At 36.4% G+C, this 27204-nt stretch overlaps 2 long non-coding RNA genes and 4 other non-coding genes across 6 annotated transcripts; 2 read left to right on the top strand and 4 right to left on the bottom strand.

The window, feature by feature from the left end:
• Window positions 1-2497: 2497 nt before the first annotated feature.
• On the top strand, window positions 2498-3165 carry LOC144425627 (uncharacterized). Its single transcript, XR_013477560.1, has 2 exons — window positions 2498-2607; window positions 2778-3165. It is a non-coding gene; the product is annotated as an uncharacterized LOC144425627 (long non-coding RNA).
• Window positions 3166-15913: 12748 nt separating this feature from the next.
• On the bottom strand, window positions 15914-15995 carry Trnas-gcu (transfer RNA serine (anticodon GCU)). Its single transcript has one exon. It is a non-coding gene; the product is annotated as a tRNA-Ser (tRNA).
• A 507-nt stretch (window positions 15996-16502) lies between these two features.
• Trnas-gcu (transfer RNA serine (anticodon GCU)) lies at window positions 16503-16584 on the top strand. The gene has a single exon. It is a non-coding gene; the product is annotated as a tRNA-Ser (tRNA).
• Window positions 16585-20769: 4185 nt separating this feature from the next.
• LOC144425738 (uncharacterized) lies at window positions 20770-22474 on the bottom strand. The gene is made up of 2 exons (XR_013477613.1): window positions 22153-22474; window positions 20770-21311 (listed from the first exon to the last, which is right to left on the bottom strand). It is a non-coding gene; the product is annotated as an uncharacterized LOC144425738 (long non-coding RNA).
• Window positions 22475-23969: 1495 nt separating this feature from the next.
• On the bottom strand, window positions 23970-24041 carry Trnaa-cgc (transfer RNA alanine (anticodon CGC)). Its single transcript has one exon. It is a non-coding gene; the product is annotated as a tRNA-Ala (tRNA).
• A 3-nt stretch (window positions 24042-24044) lies between these two features.
• Window positions 24045-24126, bottom strand: Trnas-gcu (transfer RNA serine (anticodon GCU)). The gene has a single exon. It is a non-coding gene; the product is annotated as a tRNA-Ser (tRNA).
• Between the last annotated feature and the right edge of the window lie 3078 nt (window positions 24127-27204).

The raw sequence follows: 27204 nt of genomic DNA on the forward strand, positions 1-27204 counted from the left end.
AAAAACTTCCTAATGATATTGTTATGCCATTGAGAGTCAATAATTTGCCATGGTTCAGTTTTTTGATTGTAGCCGGATTTAAGTTAATTTGTATGACGCAGTCAAGTGACGTCATAATGGCGCATTGTTACTTAGGCAGAAATGTGTCTATGACTTGGGGACATACGCAATTTTGCAACTTTACTATATGCACCAGTCCTGAAAACAAAACATTCCAAAAACGAATGTAATTATCAGTACATACAATGTCTAATCCCCAAAATAGCTAATCAGTTTCAATTACATTATTTTTTATGTTTAGAAAAATATATTTCATCAATATAACACGTTCTGCACACCCACCGAAATAAGACAGCAAATCACCTAATATAAAAGCCAACCAAGGTGAATTGATCTCGGACAGTGAATATAGTAAGTGCACGCTTTCCTATACTGTAGTATAAATTCAAATTAATACGCGCTAAGCTAGAATCCGAGTGGCAAAAACTCGAAAATACTTAGCCGAGGTTATTTTGCCTTTGTGACGTCACAATAGTCCTGCGGTAACAATGATAATTCATTATGACGAAACAATTGCACAAATATGCATGTTATACTAAATCTCCATTTTTATGGTTTTTGGAATTCTTAAATTAAAATCTGCGTTAACAGACAGGTGCGCAGCATTACATAAATACCCATTTTATAAACAAGAGAGCTATGCTCAAATATATGCCCACGTAGCGCCACCCAATGGCAATAATTTTGATGACGTCATAGCGAAGAAAAAAAAGTAATAGCCTTCTGGAGAAAAATTTCATCTTTAACCACTGAAAATTTCAAAGCAATTGGTCCAGTATTCGAAGAGAAAAGCGATCTTTTAAAAATGATGGAGACAAATAACAATAACAACAAAATTTTGAAACGATCGTTATGTCCACTAAACGTGTCCAAAAACTCAAAATCGCCAAAAATGACTTACGCAATTCGGTTATTAGCGTGACGATATATAAAACCGTTATCCGCAGGAGGGTGACATTGAGTCATATTCAAGCCCCTCTGAAAGTGCAATATCAATCGTCGCCAGTTGATTGGTATGCCGCCCCACCTCGATACTTCCCATGAAAACTTTCTCTTGTCTGTGCTCCGATGAAGATACTGAATTGTACACTTAATCGATGGAATTGTATCTTTTTTCTATTTAAAAATGCGACTCTTTTTATTCCTATTCTGTCAATCTTTTCCGTCACCAGGACGTTATAACGAAAACAATATTATTATCAACATATAAGTATGAGATACAATCGACAGGCATGCGAGCCTATTAGTATCTCTAACATGGGCGACAATGCATGTTTATGTGTCGAATCTTGGTTGTTTCATCGGACTCATTTTATTGTCTTCAAAGTCTATATCGGTCCGTGTTGACTACGATTTTGCGATCGAACTGCGATCGGTTCTAAGACATTTAACGTGCTGAGGAAAATATAGAACACAATTTGCATTATTTTGTAGTGATTATTCTTGGTATTCAGGGTTGCCCCCGAAATTTAACTAGCACTAAGCAAGTATGGTAGCGTAATATTCTTTGAATAATTGTCCATTGTCTGACAACGCTGAGACCAGCTTTTGGCAGATGGTTGAGCCTATTTGTGCAGTCAGTTTAAGATACAGTTTACACTCTGCTCACAACTTTCAAAAAATATCAATATATATACTTCGAAGTAAAGTTCGAATTTTATTCCTATCATATGAATATATACAAATAACCTACCGGTTCATTGGATATTAGTTCGGATACACAACCAGGCAATATATAAATGTGTTTTATGACGTTACGTTGACCCAGCCTGTTACATTGTATTATTATTTTGGGGACTAATTTGGTCAAATTAAACTGCTAATTAGTGTGATTCAGCTGTAATTGTTCAGCTGTGTGTTTCAAAGCAGATATATGATTTTCAATGTCGATGCACAGGCAACGTCGTCGAACATACGTTGTTCTTCTGTGGCGCGTTAGGTAATTAATTCGGACAGATATTCCGCCAGCTAAGCAGGCGGACAGCTGGCCACACCACTTCGTAAATACAGCTTTAAAACTAAAGTCTCGAGAGCTGTAAAGCGTTTTTGTGTCGCAAGGTGCAGAAATGAGAAGCAAATTTGATTAGGAAGCGAATCGCGCCTGATCACTTCAAGAGTCGCTGAAAGTGGGCTCTCATGATCAAAATTGGCGCAGATTGTGCCTACGGGGAAAGTATTGTTTCAAGACCGAAAATCTTCGTTCTCGAGAATGGATAATAAAATTGCATATTATTATTACGGTAAAATAATACCACAACAACAACAACAACAAAACAATCTATAATACCACTTTGTCCAATAATGGTATTCCCTTCATTGTGCTGATTTTTTCTCACTTTGTGGTATGAAGGAGTTCATTGTGACGATACTTCACTAATGTGTAACTAATTGGAATCTTGAAAAAAGTGTAAATTTTTACACAGAACACACTAATATTTAGTAACTAACCTTCCTTAGATAAGCAATGAAAGTTTTAACTGTATTTTAATTTGATGGAGTTTCAGGAACATTTTAATGCATGGTAAAGATGGCTGTATTCCTATCAAGGTAAGTGAAATCAATAAGTTTTATCATTTTTTCGTAAACTGTTCGTCATGTGCAATTCTGCATTAGGTAAGCATTTTACTTTATTCTCAGTTCGGAATATGATTATGATGGACTATATTATTAACTGTCATGTAGCGGCAACTCTAATTTAATCAATCATCTCTTTGAAGCCAAAACTTTACTGTCAACAACAATTGGCATGGACGCAAGTTAATTCATTTGTTCCATAAAAGTCTACAACATCCAAATGCGCGGGAGATGAAATGATAGAAGTTACCGTGATATGGACTATGGGAAAACTGCTTATTATAAGTTTACAAGACTGTACAGTGTTAAATTGCGTCCCGGGCGTATTTCGCCGCCAACTGGAGATGACTATGTGCAGTAAGTTCTCACCAATCGCGTGAGAAATAGGCCTGGATTTGTTGTCGAGCATGTTTCACCTGTTGCTTGCTTGAGTTTTCCCGCCGATTTCATCGAAATCCCGCGGGTAAAGCGTCATCATCCTCGCATTATGACGCAACAGAAAACTTAATATTTATTCACATATTACACTGATTTATGTTGTTGGGAACTGTGCGTGTACCTTTGGGATCAACAGGACAGTTACACGATATTCATTAGCACTATATATGTCAATCGACTGGTAAAACGTCCAATAGTATAATATAGCATATCGCTTTTAACGAAGCATTTACCGACAAAAAGCGGTTCTTTCCGACACAAATATGAAAAAAATACTTTTGAACAATACCGATAGAGTCCAAAAGTCAAATATTGAAAATATTATGTTTGCTATACTCATCCAAGCTTGGTAAAACAACAAATTTTTTTTTCGAATGGTCCAAATGATTTAGTATAAACGTAAATCAAATTAATACGAAGAAAATATGTGGGTGGGATGTGGTAGGGGAGTCATATCGTCCCGAAGGCTAGAAACTCGAAAAGAAATCCCGATCACAGCATATTCATGCACTCTTGCTGATAGATCTAATATCATGTTACGGGAGGTTTATGTCATCCGACGGTAATTACATCACTGCATGTGATATGCTATGTTGAAATTGCGGAAAAGCCATAAAAGGTCAAACCATGCCGTGCTATGAGGTAAGTCAGTGAAAAGTTACGGCTAAAATTTTATCTGACGTGTTTTATTTGCGGTTAATAAAGTGATATAGGTTCTTTTATCCGCAATTATTGATGCTTCTCAAAATAACTAACCATCATTTTATGAGAATTTTTACGCCCGCGCTCGTGTGAAGCCTTTAATAAGTATAATAATATTTTTTGAATGAACACAATTTTTTCAATTCAATTTACAAGACTTTTGCATGGGATTGAACATGAAATCATTCACCAATGATGTCTACATAGTTAGAACAGATCCTTATGTATTATGAGTTCAAAGTCAATTCAAAATCAAGAGATACACAACTCAGTGGTGAATTCTATTTCTCCGTTGAGCGTTTCCGCTATTGAGTGTATACGTGCGAGTTTGAACGAACGGGAAAATTACCACAATCCGCAAAATCTTTAGAGTATTAAGGAGTACTAAGGAGCTGTCAGAAGAAAGAAGGTTAATAATATTTCGTGAAATAGATTTTTTTAATTTTATTCTAACGATTTATTTTAAAACAAAATACTATAAACACGAAAATTAATTATCTGGTTTGAATTCAGAAAAAAAGATTTAAGACATGTTAAAGATTTATTTTGTGCGCAGAATGAACTCATACTTGAGTCACAATTTAGGAGAAGCAGATGAAAACTTTCCTCGGTAATAAATTCTCGAATTTGCGCTTGAAATCATAGAATCGATTCAAAAAGTTAAATTTCGCTATGATGAGTGATCCTCGTTTTGCGACATTCGGTGTCTATCGGCACGAAGTCGTGGTTGGAATCCATGGAGGTATATGACTAAAATTTATATTTCGAAAAAAAAATTACTTTCATAAATAATTTTTTGACAATTTGACAATTTTATTGGCATCAAACTACTCAGATATGCAAAGTAGATTTTTTGTAAATATTTCCACATGCTTCAAAATTTTACTACATAGGTTAAATAGAGTAATGTAATAAGTAATTTTCATATTTGATATGAATTATTCGGTTCAAAACAAATAATCGGTTTAAATATAAGTCTTGATCCGATACTAATATCCTAAATATATATCTCATCAGACATTTAATAAATTTGAATCCACTGGATAGGCACGTTGCGAGATTGCAAATTTTAAATCACTTGAACATGGATGGATAGCAATTTCAATTTAATATTACGTCAAGTACAAAAAATCTAAATGTATTGTGGTGTGAATCACGACTGTTTGTGTCCGCAGGCATAGCCTAGATACAAAACAACCAAAGCAATTACGAATAGAAAGCGTTTAACAGGAACAAGTTATGAATCAATTATGAAGTGGTAAACCAGAGGTAGATTACTGACTATTTTATTATAATCAATACAAATTATTGAGTCTAAATTAATCGTAAGGGTTCTGCTTTCCATTGCTAATTATCTTACTATATGAATATTGAAAGCTTTCTTAGGTCGCCAAAAGTATCTTGGCGCTTTCTTTGATGAAATTCTATATTTTAAGATTTAGACAAACACCTTGAAGCAATTTTACAACTCCGCCATTTTACATGCTGCCGACAAAGGGCCGTTCAAAATATCATATTTTTAGGTCGGTAAAAAGGTAAGTCCGTTGTGATATATTGCGGAAAGATAAACAAGTTCGTCCAAAATAGGCGTGATTGAACATCCATTTACCTGCATGTTGACCCTTTCCGCCAGATACAACTTGCTTTAAGGTTAGTGCACCGTACTCGCGGTGAGACTGTTAATCCGCCATATACCAATATCAGCTCGGCTTGTCTGTGAGTTGGCTGTCCCACTGGCGCCATGCAGTCTGTGACGGCTACCACTAATTTCACACAAGTGAAGTTAAAGCTAGCTTTCGCGATATTTTTATCTTTGGCTTTCATCATGTACCAGTAAGCTTGGGTACTTGATCAACATTTATTTTTAAGTGAGGTGTAGAATCGGTTTGTGTACGTCCATACATGTTATTTTTACCGGGTCAGAATAACCTTAGTTGCATGACTGCGAAGACACTTTTCAATCTGAGCGGCGACATATTAAGATGATAGACTAGATTATCGGCGAAATTTTGACGGCCTGATTTTCATATTTTTCTAACGAAATTTTACTACGGCCCTACCCAGGTGAAATCCTCATACGTGGTTTGGCTGAGGGTCACATGCTTCGGAAAGAACAGTGTTTTACAATGCATTGAATTGTCCAATAATACGGACAATCAAATATAGACATCATACACATATATTTATACATTTTTCATAACCTTTCTTTGCTATCAGTCGCAATTACGTGCTCGCTGCCATTTTGAAAAACTAAAATTCCAAGTTTTGCATATTTTAAGAATTTTTTTTTTCGTGTTTAAAGAAATGGGAACAAATTTAGTATTAATTTTGTGAACTGTTTTTCCGTCAAAAGAGAAAGCTTATGTCACGATGTGGATAATGATAGTTTTAGTATTTTAGAATTAAAAATTCTAGCAGTGTTGTAAGAGATATATTACACCCTTGCAAAATCAATATTTATTTTTGTTTGCTTATTTCAAAGACAATCGAGCTCTTATGAATTTTGTACGAAACCATGCAAAAAAAAAATATATATATATTAATTTTAAAAATTTATTTATTTATGACCAACAATTTATCACGCTGTATACTTGGTAGCTACATTTCTCAAAGCGGAATATTTTTAGGCCAGTTTCTGGATGGTAACCCTGTATTATCTTTATTTCAATGAAAATACTACCGTTACCACGGAGGGCACAATGTACTCAGTCTTAATTCTTGCATCGGATACATTTCTAAATTACAAAGTATGATGAGCATGGTAAGGGTACAGAACTTCTTGTCATCACAGTGTGGTTCACGTAGCCGGCTGGGCCTTCTTCCACGACCAGTCATCTTGGACGTTGAATCAGTCGAAGATTACTGTGCTACCCATATACACGGGGATGATATGATTTGGACCGTGTTATCTACCACACCCACCCCCCTCTTTGCATATATCCGAAAATTCCTTCTTTCTATTCTAAAGCCTGTGCCTTTGGTTGCTCTCTGATAAACTACCAACATTACTATTTTGAGATGTTCTCATGTCCTTCGCAAGTGTCTAAAATATGTTGGTGATGGATATTACTAAGTTAATTACTTCCTTTTACCCATGCGGTCGAAGACCTTAGGAGTAGAAGTTTTCTATTCTGCGTCACCCATTCATTATCAAATTTTAATTAGAAACCCCAACATGGCCTATCTGGTCTCTTCAAACTCCATTACATCAAAAATAGTCGTTTGGTTGATCGAGGGAAATATATTATAGCAAATTTAACAATATTTCGATGAAGCAATTTTATGAAAAAATAGTAGCAAAAGCACTTGAAATGAATGAAAAATAATTAGAATAAAATACAGTAACTATAAATTGAACGCAAATAAGTTTGAATGTAAATCAATGTAAAGGAATAATAATCGGAAGCAGGTGTACATTGGGACTCAAAGTTTCGTAAACAAAAATACGTGCAGTGGCATTTAATATGATATACTAACATATCGTACCAATATCCAATTTTCTTCTATCGTTTTTGTAAGCATGGATGACTGATCATCAAAAGATTGGATACAACGCGTAAAGCCAAGCGGCGTCAATAGATGAGACATGCAGAAAAAATTAAACTTGTTTTCTACCGTTTAGCTGTGTAATAGGCAATTGAAAATTTGATATTTAAATCGGCCACCGCATCAATTGGAAATGTTCAATAGCCACCTAGCCAAAGCTATGTTTTGTAAAACATTTTCCAATTTGAAAATAAAGCACACCGCTTATTCGTGTGATATTTTCAACTGTTGTAATACTGATCTTTGTACTGTTGGGTACAGTCTTCATTTTCCTTGTGATATAATATATGTAATTGTTGATGAAAGTACTACTTTTGTGTAGAAAGTTGATGATTTGGTCGCGTGATGATTTGACGACGATGAATATTCGGAATGTTTTTCGTCGGTTTGGTCCATTGGGTTTTCAAGGCTCGACAGAGACGCCAGCGTCAAAGCACGATTCGAAGCACCTAATCAAAAAGGAAAAATGTTACAAATACGTTGAAAGGTACGATAATAAAAAATTCCAGTTACGAATGTTTCCAACACTTAGTTATTTATTTCTCATCATGAATAGGGCGAATAATACAAATACATTTTTTTATCTGTTTTGTTCAGTTTATTCCAGAACCAAAATTTGTTTTTATCGTGGAATACTGAATAGATTCAAAAGTTTGCACGCACCATCGTCGAAGTAGCATACTGGTACTCAAAATGCTGCCGTACAAAATTAGAAATCTACCGGTATAAGCAAGCTCAAAAAAGTAATCTGATTATTATGCTATATCGGTACAATAATACAATACCCGACTTCCCAGTAGACAATTTTAAACAGGGTAAGGCATTACAACACTCGCTAAAATGAGCAACCGGTAATATTCAGCTAATTTAAATATAATATGTCATGAAAATGATTCATGTCGCACATGCAAACGTACCTATATGGCTTTGTTGAGTGTGTTATTGCACATTTGAATGGCACCATCCATAAACTAACAGACGGGCGCCGACATCGGATGATGACAATTTGTTGCTTGCAATTGCTGCTTCGTTATATGATTGCTTGTTGATGAAATTATATTTTCTTGGTCTTCAATAGATTCGTTTGAAAAAGAATTGTTACTCGATGTGTTTCCGTCTCTAATAGAATCCGCACATTCGTATTCCGGGCACTGCTGTTGTTGAAGTACTGAACTCAGATCATAGATATAATGAATCGCGTGCTGCATGATTTCCAAATCTGTGATCTTTTCATTTTTTATTCCTGCTATTGTCGGTACAACTGACTTCAATTTTTCAATCAGCATCGACACGCCAGACTCATCTTCGTCCGTCCGCCGTGAAATCGTCATTGATTTTGCGGCGAATTTATGTAACACATCCGTGGTCGATCTTACATGACACGATACTGCAGTAGTTGGTTTTGGAGATTGTGCTTTCACCATATTTGTTATATATTCTCAAATAAATTCTAAGTTTGTCGCAGTCTATTCAACCTTATACGCTCTGTGTGTAATCAACGATATCAAAGTAATGAATCAACCAATTTGCTGAGGTTGTTATATATTGGTCCAAATGATCCGGCGTTTTTCTTGAACCTGTCCAGCTTTGTTTAAACGGTTTAACGACAAATCTCGCTCATCACTTTTTCACCAACTCTCCTCTTGTTTCTTTTATTATCTCACCACGGGAGCAATCATAACATGGAACGCATTGTTTCGTTGGCGACAGACAGGCGCCCAAGTGCAGCTGGGTGAACAATAGAGATACAAAGAGATAAGAGTGATCATGCGAGAGAGAGTGATAATAAAATAATCGTATTGATATACGGAAAAGTTCGATACTGTAGTAAACTTACGGCCTTTATCTCGCTTCAATGAAGTCACAACCGCATTGAAAAAAAAAACGACCACGGAATGGCGCCAATACTACAACTTTAATTTGCTATATGTTTTTAAACTTTTAAACAGAAATAATTATTATTAAATAAAACACAGGTTGGGCAATTAACACACAACGGTAATATTTATTTACAGACATAAGTGATAAAAATTACCATTGTTGAATATTGTTACGAAATCAGATAAAATTCAAAACTTAAGGTATGAGTAGATTTAGCTTCTCTGAAACTTATTTCGTTAACGCACCTATCTCTATTTTACAAATTTCCAAATTTCGAGCGAACCAGATTTCAAAACTAAAATTTGTAGTGTTAGCTCCGAATTTTCGAAATCATCTAGGAATATTAATGGGATATATTGTCTCAATCATCATTCGAATTCACAGCTAATCATAATTATCATCTATCTATGAGATATCATATTTTATGTTTGTGCAGCTTTGGGATTAAGCTGCATCTTTGTGACGTAAAAATTTCTATATTCTTCATTTCACCAAGCGATAAGTGTTATGTTTAGTTTCAAAATTACGTAATGGATGGATTAAAATATCTATTGCAATTGTAATTGAAACGTACATGTTAAATATCTTATCAAAATAAACTTATAAATTATGATTGAGCGATGACACGTGCAGGCGATATAACGCGGACAACTATCAAAACAACTGGACACCAGTTAAAAATAATAAAGTAGTGATAACAATAAATTCTTATTTAATCTTTGCATTGCTTTCACTTCGAACCTAAAACGACCATAAATTCATCCAGGGTTTTTAGAATTAAAAGTATTTTTATGACGTAAAAAATTTTAAAAAGGTAATATTTTCATCAGTAAATGTGTCTCAAATTCAATTTTATTCTTTAATTATTGGAGCATATACACACGAGTTTTCAAATTTTCGTTCAATTTAAACTCGCTTATTTGTACTATTCTCAAATATAAGTTACGATTTCATCACATAGTCATTGATGAACGCTGTAATTATGCTACAATTCGATTCAAAGTATCAGAAAATAGTACCAATATTCGAACCGAAAGTAGTTCGATTCCGAGAGGAGAAATTTTTAATGGACAATTCTTTCCCCAGCAAATCTGTAGAAATACTGTTTGACGTTGGTATACATACAATTTTCGCAATGTGTGGGTCATTCTTGGTGACCAAATCGCATTTTCTGGTTCTAAGTGATTATTCTTGGATGCAAATAATTTTGAGAAGAAGTCATGCTTCGAAAATTTTCATGTCAGTCGTCTAGTGCGGAAACGTCTCGACCGGACGGATTTGGAAGAACACGTGAGTCGCTTGTTAATTAACGAACGACAAATTATAATTTGCAAAAGATTTTCCGCGGATTATCCCGTCAATTAATTTCCATAGTTAGGAAACATTTTTATGAGGCGTTCCATTCGAAGGGGCATTGTTTCACTAGACAGTCTGGCGGCACAAGACTGCCACAACTACCCCCAAATAACGTTTATCCAAAATACTAATTGCTACGTGCCAAGTAAAACCCGTGGATGACTTGTACAATGATAGGTTGTCCCATATATGATCCGTAATTAATAATGGATAATACGAGTACAAATAAGATTCCAGGTTAATCTCCACCTTTCGATCACATAATAACTTAGATCTTGTTTTTGTATTGTTGTATTATTCAGAGTGGCAATATGGTAATTAGAACTTTCCTTTGTGGCAACAAGTGTCCGAAACAGGTTCCAGACGCCAAGGCGCCCTCGCGCAAACTTTGTGTGGCGCCACTACTCGTGGGAAGAATAAATTAATTGTTTCATTAAACATTTGTTTATTGTCAAGAAAAATGAATAAATTGGTAATAAATCCGAACAAATAGAACGGAATTGAGTGCGCTATCATGATTATTAAAATGTTTGGAGTGCTCTGCGATGGCAGAATCATAACTGACTCTGATTTAGTCCAAATTAAAATGAAAAAAAAAAACATGGTTCGAAGCATTGCTCATCGTGTATCTATCATGCTGCGAATGTTACTTCTATAATCTTATAGCGTATTTTTAATGAGACGTTCCAACATTCTTGCTACCGAGTCACGCATAGTAAGAAATACCAGATGTCGCAAGTTGCGTTCAGATATGTTGCGTATACGTTACTAGTTTGGGCGTGCACCAATAACATATCACATAATTTGTGGCATTACGATCTTTAAATCATCACCCGATTTCCTATTTTAGCCATAAAATACACGACAGACGCCCATCAGCAAAGAGTAACATATCATGACGCGATCTGGGTGGCTCGGGATAATCTTACTGTATTCGGGATTTGACCTATTCACGCGCAGTTTCGAGTCAATTCTTTTCAACCAAGTCTAGTGAACCATAAATGCATTTGAAAGTCAATCTTTTGGGCTAACAGGTGTTACGTGGATCCTTGTATTCGACAAGACAGAATTTGACCACGTTTAGGCGAAATTATCTACTATCTTGGTATGGCTTTCATTAAAGTCCCCAGCAGCTAAAATTTGATCGTGGATCTGAAAACAAACATGTTCTTTACAGCAAAAGTCGCCACCTGTCTTGAACCCATATGCAAAAAAAAAATTACATCAATGCTGCCGACGACGGTTCGTTGACGCACTTTCATGGTGGCCTCATCAAAAACAAATACGCCCAGCCAGGGCATATTTCTGTCCATGTACGTGACAAACTATGTCTACAAAGTTTCTAAAACATGAAATTATGTCCAAAAAAAAAAAAAAAAAAAAATAATATTGTGTATTCGTAAAACGTATTATCTGATTCCCACAAATCAAAACTACTTTTGTGGACAGGAATTTTTGATTTCCACTTAGAAAGTGGTGATGTTGGTGATCTAATTTTAATGTTATGACGTTGCATTGAGGAGGAGTAAACCAATCATAAAGGCAAATATGTTTTGAAATTTTTTATATCATGTTGATACATGGAACCAGTTTGCACATACTATAACGTACTTGCGTATAGATAATGTTCAATCGATTATGAATCATAGTTATTACATCGAATACCCACACTCGACACATGATATGTGAGTCGTAATCAAGTGGCTTTTTTGTGGAAATAACGGTTAGGTTTCTTATCAGATTTAACAAAGTTCTGTCAGACGCTGAGGCGCCATTACAGGTGCGCAGAGGATTTTATATTCTATTTTACGTCTTATCTTTATATACAATATGTACATATTGGTTATGTCACCTCGTATAATAAAGAACAAGATTAGGAAGCTGAAATATGACTGAGAAATCTAGGATGATGGGACTAACAAACGGGAGACAGTGGACATGTTTTTTCATTTAAAATATATTTCCGTGGCTTGAGAGAAAAGACTTACGTAAAGGTCATTTTCGGACGTACCGTGGATTTCCATATGGGTATATTGGCCCCAAACATAATAAAACGAATAGTCTTCAAATATGATTAATTACTGCTAATTGGTGAAACGCACGTGTGCTGTTACGTAGCTGCCGATTGCATTTGGGTAATTACATTGCGGTTCTAAACTTGGCCACAAATGGACGATATCACCCCTTGTCGAATACTTTGATCAATATTTTGAGTTTATGGTTTCAACTTAAAAAACAGCATTCTTTAGTTCAAGATGATGTATTGATTGATTTTGATGGCTAGAGAGGTCAAAAAGAAACTTCGAGTTGCTCCCAAAATCTTTTGTCAATGCTTGATTCCGCTTTTAGGTGTGGCGTGATCTTGATTTGAAAAGGTTTACAAGAAAAATATACAAATGTATACGGAACGCTCACGCATGGCGACACGCAGAAGTGATTTTCACTTCGGTATAAGTCGACGACCGATTTTGATCATTGATACTTATCATATACAATATATCAGGGTCAACGAGGAATCAAACGTATTCAAATAACCAACAGGGAAAGTCAACATTATATCATTAAGCGCGTATGATTAATTAACCATGTATCCTAACGTGGGAAAAAATATTTCCCTCATGAAAGCCAGGCGGGGTACGTTTATAGTCTGGAGGATATAATACGTGCAACTACTCAGCGAGAGTAAAATATACACAGTTTCATCTATATATCCTGCTGATATAAAAGAAAAGGTGTTCGCTAACCTTGAACCACGAAAAACATGTTTTAGCAAAGTAATGCACATCAATTTATTTATCAGCTATGTTATTATTGGTAAATTATCAAGTAGGTATACTGTATATTTCCGACACTGGAACATAATTAGTATAAACAAGAATATAAAGTGCATCAATACCACACTTTTGTGACGGTTAAAATGTACATCAATGGAGTACGTCTTTGTGTCGCGTACGATATGTGTTCGATAAAATAAATAATTTTTGATTGACTGAACGTTTCAAATGGCAGGAATAACAGAAACAAAAATTACTAGGTTTGTATAACTTCGTACTATCGAGTTCAATAACCGATTCGATGAAATCACAAAATTAGGTTTTTATTAGATAAACAAATGACGTGATATACCTCAGGAAGAAATACGTCGTTAACCGCATGATTCTGATAAATTTAACAACAATTTAGTTTTACTCTTTGTTGACCACAAATAAATAAACGCACTCAATGGTACAGGTGTCACAACAAATTGGTTTATGAAATACCATTTTTCTTAGTAAAAATCGTTTTCGTAAAAGGAATGAATGATCTGATCATTTTATTCCTGGGTACATAATGTTTGAGATAAGTAAAACTCAGACATTGAAAAAATCTGTTCCTAGAATTTGAATTCCAATTTTTTAACAAATTTATTTTATTAACAAAAATTGTCACCATTTAAATTTAATAACATATGATTTGTACTCATCGTCTATGTAGAAATATAATATTCTGACATTGGACAAATATTGCTGTTGGACGTAAATGCCCACGCTTCGGAAGCTAAAAAAAGTGAATAGTTGTATACAAACGTAAAATCTACGAAACAAACTTGTCCTGTAATATATGTTCATACTGCAGTAAGCAGAAGCGCTATGAAAAATCACAAAGTATCATTATTCTTTTCCGTGATTTTATCCCCCCACCCTCACTTGCTTTCCCTAGCACTCGTTTTTTTTTATCAATAAATAACATCCCGGTGTTGGATTTCAACCTCGAGTTTATCAATACTTCATATCGAGTTTTTTCAATACTTCATATATCGATGAAAAATTTGACTCTTTAACGAAGTCGTTCTGTAAAAAAGAAAAAGTATTTTATACGGTAATACAAATTATACGCTTTTAAAAATACTAGGAATATTTTTCGAACCTTTTATTATATTCTTGGAAGAATACTGCATACAAAAATGTTTAGTAGAAATCGAAATTACCAAAATGAAAAAATGATTGTTACGATGGCGTCATAGTTATGATTTTGGCAATTTGACGCCATTTCATAAACCGCCCAGGGAATTATCATTTCAAAATGGGAATTTATAGTCGTTTCTCAAATTCACCTATATAATTCTCTTTGCAGCGTCTGGCGCAGACAGTTTACAAAGACCATTTTATTGTCTATATACGTATGGCCTCCCATAATTTTGTTTTTAATACTCCCATGATCAGAACGCCGTATAGGTGAACCGGTATTTTCAGAAAATAAATGTAGTGAAAGAAAATAGCATATCTAACCTCACATCAGATAAATCATTAGTCCTGTCAGACGCCATGGCGCCATCACAGCTGCGTGTGACCCGTCAAATTATTATCATAAAATATTGCTCTGAGCCCTTGCCACGGATAAAGTTAGTGATTTTCGTTACTTTCCCACTTTCTCACTCTTTCTCGGGCAAAACGAGAGATCTTAAAATTACTGACTGCGACTGGTTACGTGGAAGCGTTGCCGAATAATTCATAATTCATAGTCATAATTCAGAGCATCCAGTGCCGGAGTCATCTCCATATCCATGATACCATAAATTTATGGCTGAATTAGTACCATTTTTAAAACTGTACAATTTTTTTAAAACCGTGCTAAATTTGTATCTGATATAAAATATAAACATGACGTCTTCGCCAACAGCTCGTTAATCTATTTTTGATAATAATTTGTGCAATAGATAAAGCAAAGATTATGTAGATTGTGCGGATTGAAGATATAGATCACTTAGTAAAAAACTCAGACGGAATTAAAAAGTTTTATATATTTTGCTCTTTATAACTAAAAGAGAGCTATGCTCAAATATATGGACACGAAATCCAAAATGAAATGTTTTGCCATCATTTCTCCGAAATTCATACGATTTTCGTGTCCCCCGTGTCCCATGCGAAATACAAATGCTGTGCTGTCCCATCCCATTCCATCCCGTGGGACGTTTCCCATGGACAAGCCTGGGAATTGCTTTGAACTAACTTATGAATATGTGTTGCATGAATTTATCTGTGTTCAATGTTAACCAGGGTGTTGGTGAATACTCAATCATTTATCCTTCATTGCTGTGATGTTTAAACTTATTCCATTTATTTTACCTGATTTATGTTAATTGCGGAGAATTCTGTATCAAAAAACTCGTGTGGCTTTAACTTCATTACTAGAAGGGGTTAAGTAGCTCATAAATCCTCACCATAAATTGATTACATTATTAACTTTTCGTGATGACACTTTGGAAACAAAACAAACGAATTTTTTCGAATATAATGAAAATGGAAATGCTGGGCATTGAACCCAGGGCCTCGCACATGTGAAGCGTGCGCTCTACACCTGAGCTGCATCACCAAAACGACGAGGATGGGATTCGAACCCACGCGTGCAGAGCACAATGGATTAGCAGTCCATCGCCTTAACCACTCGGCCACCTCGTCTACGCACTTCGTGACGATGAAGATTTCATTGATTGTGACATAATTAAAGAGTTTGTTATTTGAGTTCCTGAATTGAAGATGTCATGTAACTCTCTTTTATAAAAACGAAGCCACCCCGTTTTATGGAATGAATATTTGTTTGACTAGAAAAAAAAATGTTTCTTCACCATAGCAATGCAATTTTCATTCTTACTTTGAGAGTGTTTTCGAAATCGGGGTGGGCAAACGCGTTTGAATTTTCAAATTCTTGTCTTGTCTGGGATATCCTGTAGGACAGTTTTTTCATTTAATCAATATACTTTAATTTTATAATAGCCAGCCGGAATAGCCTAGCCAGGCTGAAATTAGTCCTCCTTTTTTTTTTGTGGCAGCTGCTTAACACCAAATGGTGTTTGCATAAGCCGACTCTCGAAAACCCCTGAATATAAGCACAAACTAATCTCAAAGGTAAAATATAGGAAGCATTTTTCTCCAGCCAAGAACCTCTGTTATGCTGATTAAATCGAAGACGAGGTGGCCGAGTGGTTAAGGCGATGGACTGCTAATCCATTGTGCTCTGCACGCGTGGGTTCGAATCCCATCCTCGTCGTCCTGGGAGTGTAGCGCAGTGGTAGAGCGCACGCTTCGCATGTGTGATTCCCCGGAATTCATTTTCCGGCATTTCCTTTTTACCCTAACTGAATTAAGTACTTATTGTATCCAAATGTCGGAACATAAAGAAGATATTGTAATCAATTACCGATTGCTTTGTTGTGATTTGATTTCCAGCGGTATGTTAGTCGTTGATTTCCAGTCACTAGAGCCCGCACGTAATATTCTTGTTGAATGTTTTTTTAGCAATTTTCCTAAGAGAGAGAGAGAGAATTTTAGAGAGAGAGAGCTTTTGTCACACCAGAAAGCTTAATCTGAACTGCTGAATTCGAAACGAATGAACGAACTTTCATACAGGAAGTACACCAAGCGTGCGACATCTTTGACGAAACAACGAGTTTTCGATGAAGTGTACTGGGGTTCAAGTATAACCGTGATTTACACCGAAGTTATACTGTAGCCTACTTATGCAAAACTGTGCATAATAAGCTATTTTCATGAGTTACATTGAAATTTGCAGTGAAATTTTACATAGTGAAAAGTCTGGGTAATACAAAGACTACTTCATAATAGAAAACTGTTTCATCGGATCTTTGTCCAGCCTTGGATCAGCCACACCGAACCCTAGGGCTGGGGATTCGATCGAACCAAGATTAATTAAGGAACACTAATATAAACTATGACAAAGCGGGAAAACATTAAAACAACGTAAAGATCGGTCAAACAAGGAAAACCTGAAAATGTTATAAAATGCTTCCTGTAGCAAGAACATATTACCTTCGACCTAGAATAGCACATACACCAAACGAAAACTACATGAACAGGAGGCTAACTCGGACGATGGATGACGTCATGAGGTATCGATATTCGGACTAACAACGTGTGAATAATAAACATTCCAGCAGTGCATGGATATTGCAAAAACAATGAACGCACATCTTACATATGGGCTACAGTGTGTTGAAATCAACACTCAATAAATCAAAAGGTAGGTGACGCGGATGTACATTAAACATTGAAAACTACTTTTTATATACACTATATATACAGTATTAGCACGATGGCGATTCTCATTCAGCCAAACTTTTCTATGTGATATCGATGAAGCTTGTTTGGTTCCAGGTCTTATGTCCCATAAAGCCGTAGCTCAATTGAAAAACCTATAAAAATAAAATGACTACTGCTCTATTTCATTTATATCTACAGTTTAAAAAATAAACTGATAAGTAGGCCAGAAAACGGGTCTACGGTTACAAATATGGCCGAATATCGCTACTGTTGATTTATTGATGATTAGTAGGCTATTTGCACTCATTGTTAGGGAAAGGAAGTTCAAGTCCGGCAGAATAGTCATTCCCTTCCCTTCAGCTTTCTATGACCGCGTTGTTTTGCATTTTATGAGATCTCGCGTCAATCGAAGTGAACAGACTCTCTGCTGTACGTATATATACTATAAACCCAATGCAATCGTTTTTTTTGGAGCTATTCCGTTATGGTACAGGTACACCTTCTACTTTTTGGACACGTTTAGTGGACATAACGATCGTTTTGTTGTTATGTTGTTCTTGTTCTTGTTGTTATTTGACACTTTTTGGACACCTAGTGGAAATATTAAAAATCCGCTTTTCTCTTTGATCACTGGACCACTTGCTTTGAAGTTTTTAGTGGTTAAAGATGAAATTCTTCTCCAGAAGGCTATTACTTTTATTTATTACAAATATTTCTGTTAGCTCTGTGAGATTTGTTTTGATTTGCCATGACGTCACCGAACGTTCTGCGGACATCGGACGCCATTTTGTGTCCTACTGTACTGCTCCAATTGGTGTCAAAATATATTTGTAGACTGTGATCTGACGGTACGGTAAACCGTATACTGTAGGCCTACTGCAAACAGACGTGTCCATATATTCGGGCGTAGCTCTCTTGTCTTATCTGTTTTCATTGATTCTTGAATTGATTCTTGATGATTTGAATGTAGGTTGTTGTACCGCCATTTTTTTGTTCATTTTATTAGTTTAACCTAATCTAAGGTAATCAGAATCTTTAAGTCAGGAATTTGTGTTCGGACAATAACAAGATAGTCCATTCCTATGTGAAGTACTTGAAATTTGCAGCAGCGATTTCTCGCTTTCCAATTTCACGTTGGTTGGTAAAAATAGGTATTTTGGCCTTTATCGCTAATCACTTCAAGACTGATATATTTAAATTACAAGTAATCCTGTTGTAAAAGCTTGTGCAAACGAACATATCTCAAATCAAATCTCATCATCAACACAGTATCGCCAATGAGTAATACCGTATTTCTCCGTGTATAATACGCACCCAGGTTTTAGTACATTTTTAACGAGAATTTTTCAAACTCCATGCATATAGAGGACTTGCACGGGTCACGTGACCTTGTTACTGGACGGCAATAAAACAAAAACGTCCATTTGGCTCCTGTCAGTTGCAAGTCGGATTATACGTTTCCGTTTTGTTTGGCCGTTGAAAATGGTTGTTTCGTATTGTTCCGCTGGCTGTACGTATAGTATAGACAACGAAATGGATCTTCAGCTATATTCCACTGTTTTCAAAAGATCCGGAACGTCGCGCAATGTGGATATCATCTATTGGCAGGACTGCTTGATGTCAAGTCCAGAAGCCATCTTACTTGTGTTTCACTGTTTGCGGACAGCACTTAGTTGATGGTGAGTCATGATGTGCCGTTATCAATTTTTTTAAATATTCATAAGCTCCCTCATTTCAATGGAAAGCAGATAACAAACTACTGTTATTGGGAGGCTTAGGCGTAGGCCTACTTCAGTACTTGCAGACTTGACTCGTGTAAGGGCCTACTTGCAGACTTGACTCGTGTAAGGTATTAATCAATAATTGCCATAAGGTATTGTTTCCCTAGTTATCAGGTAATCTATTAGTAAGTGTGGAAATTTGAATAGATAACTAAAGTTTAACGCCAGTGCAAATGCAAAAAATAACCAGAATTCAATTGAATGCTCTATCTGAGAATACGCTCGCCACCACATCTCTGATCCCCCTGGGAGTTTCACAGGTTTCAATCCCATGCGGGGATAGTTATGTGCGAGGGGATTGCAGCTCTCCTCCCACTAAGGGTGATTCACACGACCGCTGGTCGATTACGACATCCCCCACCATCAAGTCCATGCTTCTAAAACAAATAACTGGCTAACTAATCCCGACATAGAATGGTAATCGTACGATGTTGCACCTTGCAATCTGTCCCCGACCACAGATAAATTCTATCCTAAAAACCAACCACATTTATAGGCATAGTTGCGTTTTAAATTGAAAGAAATCTTCATTAATGGTCAGAAGGTGTTGTCTGATTGTTTTGTTAGTTAGCAGGTAATTTATTACTGATCTGATACACAAACTTGGCACTGTCAAATGATGATTAGTGTTTAATTTATTTTCAGGAAAAAGGGAAGATAACCCATTATCAGCTGCTTACATGTCCCATCGATATTTGAATTTTCGCCATCCCCAGAGAAGAAGAAAATAGTTAAAAAAGGGAGGATTTTGAAGAAAGGCAAAAGGCAGGACCATTTCAACAAATTCTGTTAACTTGTATGCGTTGCAATATTAATTCGCAGTTGTTAGCATAAACATTTAATGTGTCTTTCGACTAGACCTACCACACTTTAAAAAAAAGCCGCCTACACCCCTTTCCACTAGAACCATAATACTGTAAAATATTTGATAGAAATTACCCCCGAGGCATCATCTTTCATTTGAAAGGGCTGTGGAGGCAGATACATTTTTTACTCTAAATTATGGAATGTTACTTCCAGGTTATCTTATCCTTGCTTATAGATATCTTGAGGTTAGTGACTCCAACTGACCCATGCATGCCACACTGAAAATTCTCTTGTGTACCCATAAAATAAGGCTGTTGGAGCCTTCAGACCTTGAAAACAGTCGAATCCGAGCACGATGGATTCATGTGAAACACGTAAGAGGCAAAAATATCCCATCCTGAGCAGCACCGATCCACAACCTCCTGCCTATGGAATCAAAACATTAGACAAATTGGTGTACTGTGCGCATTCACAAATTTTTGCGAATCAAGTGTGCCTTTTGACTAAAGAAAATTTAGCATTGAAATGGTCAATCTCAATATCAACCTAGTATCTGCAGATAAAACCAATTGTTTTTTAAAAATACATTTTTGATGTGCTTTATTTTTCAAATATAATTTATAATTACTGTAAAGTGTGTGATACATTTGGTACCATGAATACTATTTGCAAATTAGCTTGGGTTACACCCCTCTCAAATAAAAGTTTAGACTCTTAAGTCGTATCTAATAATATTCTTTAAACAAAAGGTTGCGGCTAGCCGGCTACCCATCAGAATTTCCCTTCAGATCACAAAGTCGCAATATTACGCCTCGCTTAAGTTTCATTGGCAACTGTATCTGGTTGTAGTATCGGTGTCCAACGTTAGACTGAAACCCCAACGACCAGAGCCACCGAAACAATTTTTTTTCTTGATAGGGTCGTCTTGAAGTTGATTTTGTTAAAGCACAATGGACAATTTATCTCCACCAATCCACAGTAATGACAAGTTACTTTGTCATTACGATAAGCATCAATAAATGGATACTGAGGATGTATTATCAAGTCACGCAAGCTGAGGTCTTGTGCCACTGTGGTCTTGTTGCAACTTATACTTTGCCATCCATCTATTCCATGGTCGCACCCATATCTGTAAGATAATGGATACAGATAAGAGTTTTCATAAAATCTAACGATCAAGGAGTGTGAAATTTATGTCCATATCCCACCACAGCCACTAGTCGTAAATGAATTTGATTCCGGGTAGCATATCTTTTTTACCAATGACAATAAAAAGACATTTTGAATCAGTTGTACAAGCACCATTAGGATAGGATTTATCTGGGGGGGAGCCAGTTATTTGTTTTCAGAAGCATGGACTTGGATGGTGGGGAATGGTCGTAACCGATCAGCGGTCATGTGAAACACCCTCGGTGGGAGTGGAGCTGCAATCCTCTAGCACATAACTATCCCCGCATGGGATTGAAACCTGTGAAACTACCAGGGTGATCAGAGATGCGGTGGCGAGCGTATTCCTAGATGGCGAATTCAATTTAATTCTGGTTATTTTTTGCATGACCCCTGGTGTTAAACGTTAGTTATCTATTCAACCTTTTACACTTAGTAAAAGATTACCTGCTAATTAGGGAAACAATACCTTACAGCAATTGATTATTAATTCCTTACTGTCTTACACAAGTCAAGTCTGCAACTGCAAGTAGGCCCACGCCTAGGCCTACTAATAACAGTAGTTGATTATTAGATTAATTCCTTACAGTCTTACACAAGTCAAGTCTGCAACTAGGCCTACTAATAACAGTAGATGATTATTAGATTATTAATTCCTTACTGTCTTACACAAGTCAAGTCTGCAACTGCAAGTAGGCCCACGCCTAGGCCTACTGATAACAGTAGTTTGTCATCTGCTTTCCATTGAAATGAGGGAGCTTGTGAATATTTAAAGAAATTGATAACGGCACACTATCACTCACCATCAACGAAGTGCTGTCCGCAAACAGTGAAACACAAGTAAGATGGCTTCTGGACTTGACACCAAGCAGTTCTGCCAATAGGCAATAGATGATATCCACATTGCGCGACGTTCAGGATCTTTTGAAATCAGTGGAATATTACTGAAGATCCATTTCGTTGTCTATACTATACGTACAGCCAACAGAACAACGAAATAACCATTTTCAACAGCCAAACAAAACGCAAACGTATAATCCGACTTGCAACTGACAGGAGCCAAATGGACGTTTTTGTTTTATTGCCGTCCAGTAACAATGTCACGTGACCCGTGCAAGTCCTCTATATTTACGATAATACGCATATCAAAATTCAGTCCTCTCTTGCCTTATAGGTGTTTTTTCCGGACGCTTTAGGCATTTTGTCTGCTTGCCTTTTGTTAACTATATATATATATCTGGTAATATATTTTATGTATTTGCCTGTGAAACATCTGCCAATCATGATGTGATGTTATTTGACATTGAGGTATCTTGTACAGTTATTTGTCCCTCCCCCTTTGAAAGCTGACAATGCCCGATATCAGAACGTGTTTTCAGACACCGCACTTTAATAAGAAGCGGTATGTCACTCATACCGTGATTTATTACGGTAAAGTTTTGCCGATTCGGCGAAACGAGAGAAACAGACCAGACAATGACAGCAGTTAACGGATGTACAGCATGTTTTTATCACTTTTATTTCATCATTTTTCTGCGCCTTCATCAACACTAAATTGTTGTGGAACTGGGTATGCTTCTACCAAATCAAGCATGATCTGATTCTAAAAGACTTTGCCACATAAAATTAGAAACTTAAGATTTACGAATGTGACAATTATTAGCGAGTTAAAGCATAAAATGAGAATTAATATTATTTGATATTTTCTAGACCACTGTATAATACGCACCCCCATATTTGTGACACTAAATTTGACCATGAAAGTGCGTATTATACACGGAGAAATACGGTGCTTTGTCTCGCCTTGCACTCCTTCTGCTGTTTCCATGGTAACTTGAACATCGGTGCTAGGAGTCGTTATTTGTTTCTGTGTATCGGGTGCCTCCTGGAAAATCAGGTTGCCTCGATTGTAATTTCTTCCTATACTCTTTTGCTAGTTTTTCTACTTTTTACTTATCGATTTTAATCGGTAAGTATGTTGATAGGTATTTGTCTGTCTGTCTGTATGTCTGTTAGATGCACGCGATATCTCACGAAAGCGAGATTGAATCTGCTCCAGATTTTGCATGTGCATTCATCTTATCTCGGACCAGAAGCCTATTGATTATGGGCGAATTATGTCGTATAATTAGCGAGTTATTAATTAATTAGTGATGGACACAAGGTGTCACAATGGAGTAAGAGCGCTGTTTTGGGGATCCCCTAACTTTCGATCGATAAGTCTTCGGTCTCTGACCGATATTCTCGTTTATACTATTATCAATTACTGTTGGGTTTTTTTCACGGGTGTCGCTGCTCGATAGCCAGTCTTGGTTTCTCTCGACTCCTTTTCACCTCGGCTTACCAGTTTCGCCTCTTTTTACATACTGTATTAATTAGTGTATGGTACTTCATGTATGGTGGATAAAATAAACTACTGATTACTGATTTGCATCGAACGTTATTGCAACACTGATATATATATTTAAATTACAAGTAATGTAGTCCAGTTTGTAAACGCTTGTGTGAAGACATGGAAAAATCGCAATTTGATAAGAACGTGTCAAGCTTTGAAAGTATTGCTTGTGCTTAGGTTGTCTGTTACTGATTAAAATGAGAAGTAGTGTAAGACGCGAAAAAGTGGAGATGCCGGGGATTGAACCCGGGGCCTCACACATGCGAAGCGTGCGCTCTACCACTGAGCTACATCCCCAATCGACGAGGATGGGATTCGAACCCACGCGTGCAGAGCACAATGGATTAGCAGTCCATCGCCTTAACCACTCGGCCACCTCGTCTACGAGAGATCAGCAGATGCTGTAAGCGTATATATAGTACACACTATTCTCTCGTTCTCGTGAATTCATATTTTCAGTCGTGTTGTAAATCAATGATTATGGTTCCGTCAATGAGTACGTTCACTGTGTAACCAATATAACGAAAATGTAAGTTTACACCACTGATATATGTGATGAAATTAACATTATTAGAATGTATTCAAGTGAAGTCATTCAGCCCTTTGTTATCCTTTAATGCCTCTTTGATTACCTTAAATTATCATATAATTTGGTCCAGTAGCTTTTCCAGTTCATTGGATATCAGTTGTTTACGTCTGGTACTGGGTGGTTAGCTTCTTGTGCACTGTTTTGTCTCATTTGTGCTAAGCTGAGAATAAGTTTACTGAAGCCCAGTCTTTAGATTTTTATCTGATATTAAATAGCTTTTAAATGTGTATCTAGTAGGGGGTGCAGTGCGCTTATGAAATGTTGAGAAATATTAACTTATGCGTATATTTATGTCATAAATAGTTTATACATAGTATTGCAGCCATTAAAATCTTACAACTCTACCCACAAAAATTGTTGTTCCGATTATATACAAGCATATCTGCAGCGTTTAACTACCTAATGATCGTACATTGTTAAATCCAGGTGCCGAGACAGACGCGCGAGACTACCTGGCGCCACGTTCGCACCTGTGTTGTCAATACGCGGCACCGGTGTTTGATTGGATATCGCTATTAAATATCTCCAATTCAGTAGTTCCGTTTCTCTCGAAAAGGCGCAAGTTTTAAACAAAGAAATCCCGACGGGCAATCTGATACTGTTTACAAATATTTTCACGGCAGCGAAGGGCCAGAGGCACGGAGAAACGGAAATATTGCTACATTCGACCACAAATTATTTGGGTACATTCGGTATATTTGACTCGGAAGTATTCAGGCTAAGATTACCCAAAATAAATGTCACGTTTCGTGAAAAATCAAATCTATTCACATGCTTCACATTTCGGATATTGAGAAATTATATTGACCCACAGGCTTCGTCAATAGCAATATAATATATATAGGCACTACGCGCTATGGAGTGTAGTAATCATTTTAGTCGTCTTTGTCAGACCATTATGTAATTAAAAATTGTCATTGCTGAATAAAAGTTGTAACAAAGATGCACATGCCTGTTGTGTAATGACAATAATAGTCAAATATTGCGGTAAAATGATGAAATTCCATCTAATAAACTGACATTGTATTTGCACCTGCTTATCCAGGTGGTCGCGTTAAATATTTTCAGGTTGCTGACGAAAGATAGGGGCATACCCAGGTCATCGTCTCTTCCTGTGACGCATGACCATGCTTAAGTATCGTATACCGAGAATTAAAGGAATAACCCAAGCAACTAACTTGGATGAAATGTATTGATGAATGTATTCCAATATTGGCCCAAACTTAACGACGGTATAGTTATGTTCTTCGTATGTCAAATTCACGGCGAACGGCATAGAAAGGGGAGTGTTTATAGTGTTATTTCGCACCTGTACCCATATTTACCAAGTCATGAGTTCAGCAACTTCTGAAATTGAGTTATCTTCTACTCTGGGTGCACAGTATTTGTTACGCTGACTCCTTGTATATATTTGCAATGCCTTTGAAAGCTTGGTTATGGGAAGAAAATGATAGACATTATATGGAAACAAAATTACTATTATTAAATTACAAAATCGACCAGACAATACGCTATGAACACTGCGAGTAATCGTGTGGAACGATTTTGTTTTCAACATGACATGTATGCGTCAATAGTTCAGTTCCTGGATACCTGTTTCACAACAAACGCATCTTTTGTTCATTTTATACTTTATTGCATTTCAAAAAAACATGACACTTTAATTTTATAGTAAATTACAAAATATTTTGCATGCATGAATGTTGGCATGGTTTATCTTCATGCAACATGTCTCTTTGCCCTTCATTTTCTCCTCTCGACGGAAAACGTTCGTGTTGGATTTTGGCCGATTTATTTTTGACGATATCCGTACATTAGCTTCTTGATTTGACAGCATACATGTATCTTCTATTGAAGATATCAGTAGAGGTTTGTTGTCGGTTGAAGTATCTTCATTTGCCTCTGGTGAGCATTTCAATCTTCTAGGACTTCTGTTAAATGTCTTATGTAGTCGATCGCATTCTGCATTATATCCAAATCTGATAGTTCTGATTTCTTTTGCGAAGTTGACGGTACAACTGATTTCAGTTTTTCGTACAAATCTGACAATGCACATTCATCTGTTGAATGACGGTAAATCTTCTTTGAACTCGAGGAAACTTTATGCATAGGATTCCAACATTTTGCATTGGCTAAACTTGAACAAGCGTTGCGTTTCATGAACGAAGGCTTCATCTTTTCAATTGATTTCAAAACCTGAGGTTAACTTTCTTAGCAATTGATACTTTTCAAGTTGGTATGACTTCGCTGGCGAGATTACCGTATTTATATGCCACTATTCTTTTTTCTTTTGTGTCTGTACATTTATTCTCTTCGATCTTCTATCGGCTGCGCCACGGACTCCCGCTATGCGTCTAGCGGCAAAATGTGTAATTACCGTGAGAGATAGCGCCAACTGCAGGTGCACCGCGTGTATCGTTAATATCCCTGCTGCAGTAACTGATTTGTTGTCATTTAATATCATTTAGCGGCTCTTTTATTCTGGGAATAAGTGTGATGTGCAGTATAGTAATCAAAACAGATCTTCGGACAAGTTATAAAATTATGATAGCGTCTGCACGCTTGCACGTGTTCTGTGACGTCTTAGCCAATTAACCACAATTTGGCTCAAGGTACCAACATTTTTATTGGATAGTTGACCGATTTCATCATTTTAAGCCACGAACCAATTTTCATTATTTTACGATTTAGAACGTGTGATTCATCCCGCATATTGAAAAAGTAGTACACTGAAAAAATTGTAATAATTGATATTAAACAATGCTTTCATAGTTACGTAGAAAAGTGTGCAACATTGTCGACAAATGAAAAAATGATTTATTCGGTCTGTGAACATTTTCATTGGTTAGCGAAATCCAAATAGTATGGTGA

This window comes from Styela clava, chromosome 8 (assembly GCF_964204865.1).
Source record: "Styela clava chromosome 8, kaStyClav1.hap1.2, whole genome shotgun sequence".
Classification (NCBI taxonomy): domain Eukaryota; kingdom Metazoa; phylum Chordata; class Ascidiacea; order Stolidobranchia; family Styelidae; genus Styela; species Styela clava.